The sequence below is a fragment of the Capricornis sumatraensis genome, chromosome 4 (assembly GCF_032405125.1).
Source record: "Capricornis sumatraensis isolate serow.1 chromosome 4, serow.2, whole genome shotgun sequence".
NCBI lineage: Eukaryota > Metazoa > Chordata > Mammalia > Artiodactyla > Bovidae > Capricornis > Capricornis sumatraensis.
The window spans coordinates 89,919,523-89,925,491 of record NC_091072.1 but is presented as its reverse complement, the minus strand read 5'-3'; positions in this window follow the sequence as shown (position 1 = coordinate 89,925,491).

Below are 5,969 nucleotides of genomic sequence, written 5' to 3'. Positions count from 1 at the left end.
CTTAATTCCAATGGTATTTTTATGACAATTTTGCAATGTTTCAAAGGGGAATCAAATTTAGTAAGACCTTTATTGGAATCAATGCACTTGACTGTCCTACTTTCGAAAGCAGTTTGGCAATGGTGCATTTCCAAAAAAAAAAATCAGCATTTGCAATCAATGTGCTTACAAGGATGTTTATTGAGTCCTTAATGAGACTGAAGTATCAAAAGAGGGGGAGGCTGCTTTGATCTGGAGAGGCAGAATGGAAAAAGCAGTGGAGCTGAAAGAGTAACGTCATGGTTTCACGCTGAAGCCCAGAACTGGATCAACCTCACTTTAAATTCCTCCTCTACCTCCGACTAGTTCTGAGGACCTCAGAAATCTACTGCAGTCAGTTAACTCTCAGTTGAAATGCCGCTGATTTGAGGGAAGGCTGTAGATACCCTTTTCCATTGCTCCGTGGCAGTGGAGAGGAACATACAGGGTTTAGAGTTAAGAGCTCGGTTCAGATTCCAACTTAACCTCCATTTTCTTGAAGGCAGATGAGAGCTAAAGTCATAAGATCATTCTGAATATTTAATTAAATAATATAAACAAAGAACAAGTCACGTTAAGCCCATTGATTATGTTGCAGAGAAACCAATTCTGACTCCATGTTAGAAACTGTTTCTTTGACTTTCTTTTCCTTGCTTTTGTTGCTATAATCATACATCATAACCTGCCTCAGAGGACCCAGACCCTCTGTTTTTCTTCAGCAGCTCAGTCATGTCCGACTCTTTGCGACCCCATGGACTGCAGCAGGCCAGGCTTCCCTGTCCTTCACCATCTCCTGGAGTTTACTCAAATTCATGTCCATTGAGTCAGTGATGTCATCCAACCATCTTCTCCTCTGTCATCCCCTTCTCCTGCCTTCAATCTTTCCCAACATCAGGGTCTTTTCTAATGATTCGTTTCTTTGTATCAGGTGGCCAAAGTACTGGAGATTCAGCTTCAGCATCCTCTACAGGATTGTAAATGAAAGTGCTTTTGTTCCACTCTTAGAGAGATAATCTGACCCTGCCTACCTGTGAATAACTACAACAAAAACAGATAAACACACCTCTTCCAAAGGCTGGCCATTCCCAGAGAGGTTTTGCAAGACTGAAGACCCTTTCACTTTCCTTCCCCACTGCCTTTCCCTCTCTACGCTGCCTTTAAACGTTAGATCCTCATTCCTCTCTGACTCTATAAAAGAATCTGGCATCCAGACCTCGCAAGATGGTTCCTCTGAGACATTAGTCTGCGTCTTCTCAGTCAACCAGCTTTCCAAATAAAGTGATATTTCTTGGCTCAACACCTTGTCTCTAAGATTCACTGGCCTGTCATGTGTCAAGAAGAGCAAGCTTGAGTTGGTAACAAATTTGGCTTAGGCAGTCAGGAGCCTTGCTGCTTGTGACTAGCCGGCCCCAGGCGGAGAATATTGGAGCAAGGCCCTAGCAGCTGCTGGGACCATTTGTCCTGAGGATCTTTCCTTCAAGATTCCAGAAGCAGCACCGACTGTCCCCAGCACTTGGCAGTTGCGACAAGGAACTGACAAACTTCGAGTCAATGGATTTTTTAAAATTAATTTATTTTTATTGAAGGATAATTACTTATCAGAATTTTGTTGTTTTCTGTCAAACTTCACTGTGAATCAGCCATAGGTATATATATATCCCCTCCCTTTTGAACCTGTCTCCCATCTCCCTCCTGAGTCAACGGATTTTATTTCACTTGTAGGATAAGTCCAGCCAGTTCAGCCAGTTCATTTGTTTGTGTTTTTGTGTCACCTTTTCTGTTGTGGGTTGATGGGCTCGATTTTGGAGAGTAAGTTGCTCCAGTGTATACACCGGAAATATATTTCCCCCTTAATTTGGGCTTTTCCTTTACAAGACAAGCCAATTTGGTTGGGGTACCCTGCTGGAGAGAGGAAGTGTTGTTGGACTCTACCTTGAGCTGGTTCATTGGGGAATTGGTTACTGTGGGGCAAGCCTACCCTAGTTGGAATCAGTTTATTTGTTTTGTAGAGTGAATTTATTTACCTAATTTGGGAATCAGTTCATTTATGCATCCATGCTAGAATTTATGTCATTTGTGTTAGAATTTGCCTATGTCATTTATGTTTTGGTGTTATCAAACTTATAAAAATGGGAAATATTTGATCTATTGCAAAAGGAAAGCTCTTTGGGGCATATATTAGATATTAAGATAAGAAGGGCAATGGCCCCTGAATGGCTCACAATTAAATAAGCTGACAGTTAGAATCACTTTGCAAAGGAGAGGAACACTCTGATAATGAAGAAGCCTGGTGACTCCCTTGAACTTGAGACATCTGATTCTAAATTTTCCTGCAAGGGCCCTGGGTAACTTTGATAGTGGGAAGCTTCAGCTCCAGTTTGGGAAGCTTCCCATAGAAGAAAAACTCCAACCTTTTGGAGAAAGGCCACAGGTTTAATGGGACTGGGAAGTCACATTAATGTGACTTACAAGCTGGCTAGGTTTTGGTTTATTCTGGTTACTTTGATAACAGGCGGACATCTGGTACTGTTTCCTCTAAGGCTTCCTCTATGTTTTCTTGCTTCTTTCTTCTCTGTGAACAGGCAAGAGGTTGTGGAAGCAACTGAGGAACTCTGACCAGGGTTGTTCTCTGGTAACTTCATGTCAACACCTTGTTTCTTGGATTCATTGGCCTGTCGTGCGGTGAGCACATGAGTTTGGACTTGGTGACAAATTCTGTCACTTCCCTTCTAGTAATGGCTAGTGTTTGCTGTCTGTTTGCTGTGTACACAGTGCTGTGTAGGAATCCTCTATGGATCTGAAACAGAGCAGGACCCTCTGTGGTCCTGATCCCCCCACCACTATGTTCTCAGCCTGCCTTTTGTCTGCGGAAAACTTTAGTCAAAGAGTAAGTTTAATCTGAGAAGTGGGAAAATGTAGAAACAAAGGAAAAGAATCAAAGGAGACAAAATAATAATAATGTAGTCATTAAGCGTAGTCAAGGACCTTTAGTTCCTTCTCAAGGGCCATAGATAATATCCTGAGCCATACTCTGTGAGCTGCCTTACAGATATTGAAAACCCAGGTAAAGTGAACTACATGACGACCAGACTATACCCATGACATAAGCTGCCACAATTCTGAGAACTGGCCTCAAGAAATGAAAACAGACTGACTTTGGAACTGAAGATTAACTGTGCCTAAACAGTCAAGATATTGCTGGTCAGACCACCGGTGACCGATTTTAAAGATAACGTCAGAGCTGACCATGCTGTTTTTGCATATAGCACTGTCCCTATGTCTATAAAAGCTCTTACACTCTGCTCATCAGCTGGGAAAGTTGGCCTTTGGACAGACATCTGCCCTCTCCCTTGGTTGCCAACATCCGAAACAAAGCAACCTTTCCTTTCGGCCCAACTACTGTCATTTAAAGTCTTCTGAGCAGTGAGCAGCCAGACCCCGGTTTTGGTAACAGACCTATTCAATTAATCCTTTACTTTTAATGACTATGTATTGAAATTAAGTCAAGTAATCTTATATAAAAAATTGAAATTGTGTGTAACCAGTGGTTTCTTTTGTTAACAAATCCTTCGAGTCTAAAACAAAAGTAAAACTTTTGGCAAAACAAGAGGACAGAAGAACACAGCGTTGCAGCAAACACCAGGCCCTCCTGTGTACCTGCCCCTCCATCTCTTTGCTGCACACCTGCTGCCTTCCGACTGCAGCACCTGCTCTCCTTGGCCTGAGGGCTTTCTTGTCCATGCAGGAGTCACAAGAATGTTGACGCTGCTGATGCTTATTCACTTTCTCCCCACCCTGCATCCTTCAGTCAGTGACTGATGGGAGCTCCCTCAACCCTCAGTGCTCAGATATGAGCTCCCAGAGTTTTCCCAGCTGTGCCAAGCTCCAGTTATCTAGCCCAGTCACTGGTTTAGCAATACATTCATTTACTGGATGTTTCTCTGAATCTCCGGGGTAGGTGCATTGCTGTAGTGGCAGGTTTCAATGTGAACAGCACCCTCTCTCTTCTCTTAAACTTCTCTTTCTAGTTCCATTTGGGTGGGTGGTAGAAAAGAGTCCGAGGAGAGACCATATTCAGGGTTCAGACAAAAAAGAGGCCCGTAAGTGTACTGTACCTCTTAGGATTGACCCTCAATGGTCCTTAGGCCACTGCTCTAACTTTCTGTCTCACTTGTTAATTAGAAATGTTTTAAATGCTAAATTGAAATAACTTTCATTCCACCCAACTTCCCTCATTTCCAATAAAATCGAGCAATTTTATGAAATAAAATAGAAAATAGTTAAAAATTTTGCATTCTAACTATGTGGCAGCATTAGTGTTTCAGGTGCATGGAATTCTTTAATTAATTCTCACAATAACCATTAAAAACAACTTATACTTCTTACCCTACTCAATATACTCATTGACTGGAGCTCAGAAGATAAGTGACTTGCCAGGATCACACAACAAATAAGAGGCAGAACCAAAATTTAAATATCCTTTTATCTGGCCCAAGAGCATAGCTCTGCTGAAAATGAATATTCGGGGTGTTTGTTTTTTTCCAGCTTCATTGTAGTCTTAATATTGTTAAAGAAAATCTATTGTAGGAAGACTTATGGAGATTGTACCGTTCACCCAGAGAAAAATATGGTAATATACTCTAACACATCTGACCTTGAATCCTTGTCAAGTCTTGATTTGAGATGGCCTCAAAGGCCAAAGGAAATGCGAGTTCTAGAGAAACCGGCATCTTGGAGCCCAGGAAAACCAGAAGGCAGAGACCAGGCAAGCGTTCTTTAAAGCAGCTTGATTTAGTACAGAAAAAGCGTGCAAGATTTGTTTATATTTCTTACTTATTTAGTGCACATAAAGGAACAGTAGTGCTCTAGTATCATCAGTAACACACATGCAAACATCCGTGCACACACACAAACATGCAGACCTGAGCGTGTTATTAGTGACTAGGAAACAGAGTTTAACAAAGGGAGCCTGATGCAGAAAAAAGGACTACCTGGCTGGCTACAATGCCCTGCAAAGAGAAGGCAATGGAAACCAGTTGTTACAGAAAATTTGAAAATCCATAAATCATGAGTGGAAAGTGATTTTTCTCCAAATATGGAATTAAGAAAAAAACTAAATGAATGGCAAATTATCTTGTAATTTGCAACAGTGACTTATTTAATCCTAAAGAGACACCAGGATTAACATTGTGCATGGCAGAAAATATCTGTGGAATTTTTGCATGCTGTTTAATGAATAAATAAATGAACATAGTCACTAAACTTATAAGGACTGTCAGATTTTTAGGAGCTTCTCTAATCAAAAGCGTTCTGCCTCTAAGTTTTTTTTAATATTATTTAAATAATTAAAGAACTGTACATGTTGTTATATTAGTCTTTACTAGTCTTTTAAATACTCAAACTATAAACACAAATCCAAATTTTAAAAATTACAAAATTTGTTCTTGGTCCCCACAGCTTCATTCTGAATGATGAAAAAAACTGGTATGTTCTAAAGGCCTTGACCTGTGATGCTTTTAAAGTCTTGGCAGCTACAATTTACTGTAATTAAGTGATCAAGCTGCAGTGTTTAATGCTGGGTTATACTCTCCAATTAGTACAGTACTTTGGATGTTTCATCTTTGCAAAATTACAAGTTAAAATTATTACTGGTTCTTTACGGAACAAAAGTGTGAGCATTCTCATACAAACCTATTTTCAATTTTCTTTGTTTTTTTCCAGAACCTTAGATGTTTTGACCTGAATACAGTAATTTTTAACGGGAACCTTAACTGCTAAGGTACTCACTGTGGGCAAAACTTTCCTGGGTGATATGTTCATCCTCTGACTGCAGTTGAATTTATGAGCGTGGTGCTTCTACATTTTCCCATAGTGTGTGGCATTTAGGTTAGTTTATACTTCTTTCTTAAAGTTAACAAAACTCTGAGTTTTTAGTTAATTCATCTCTTAAA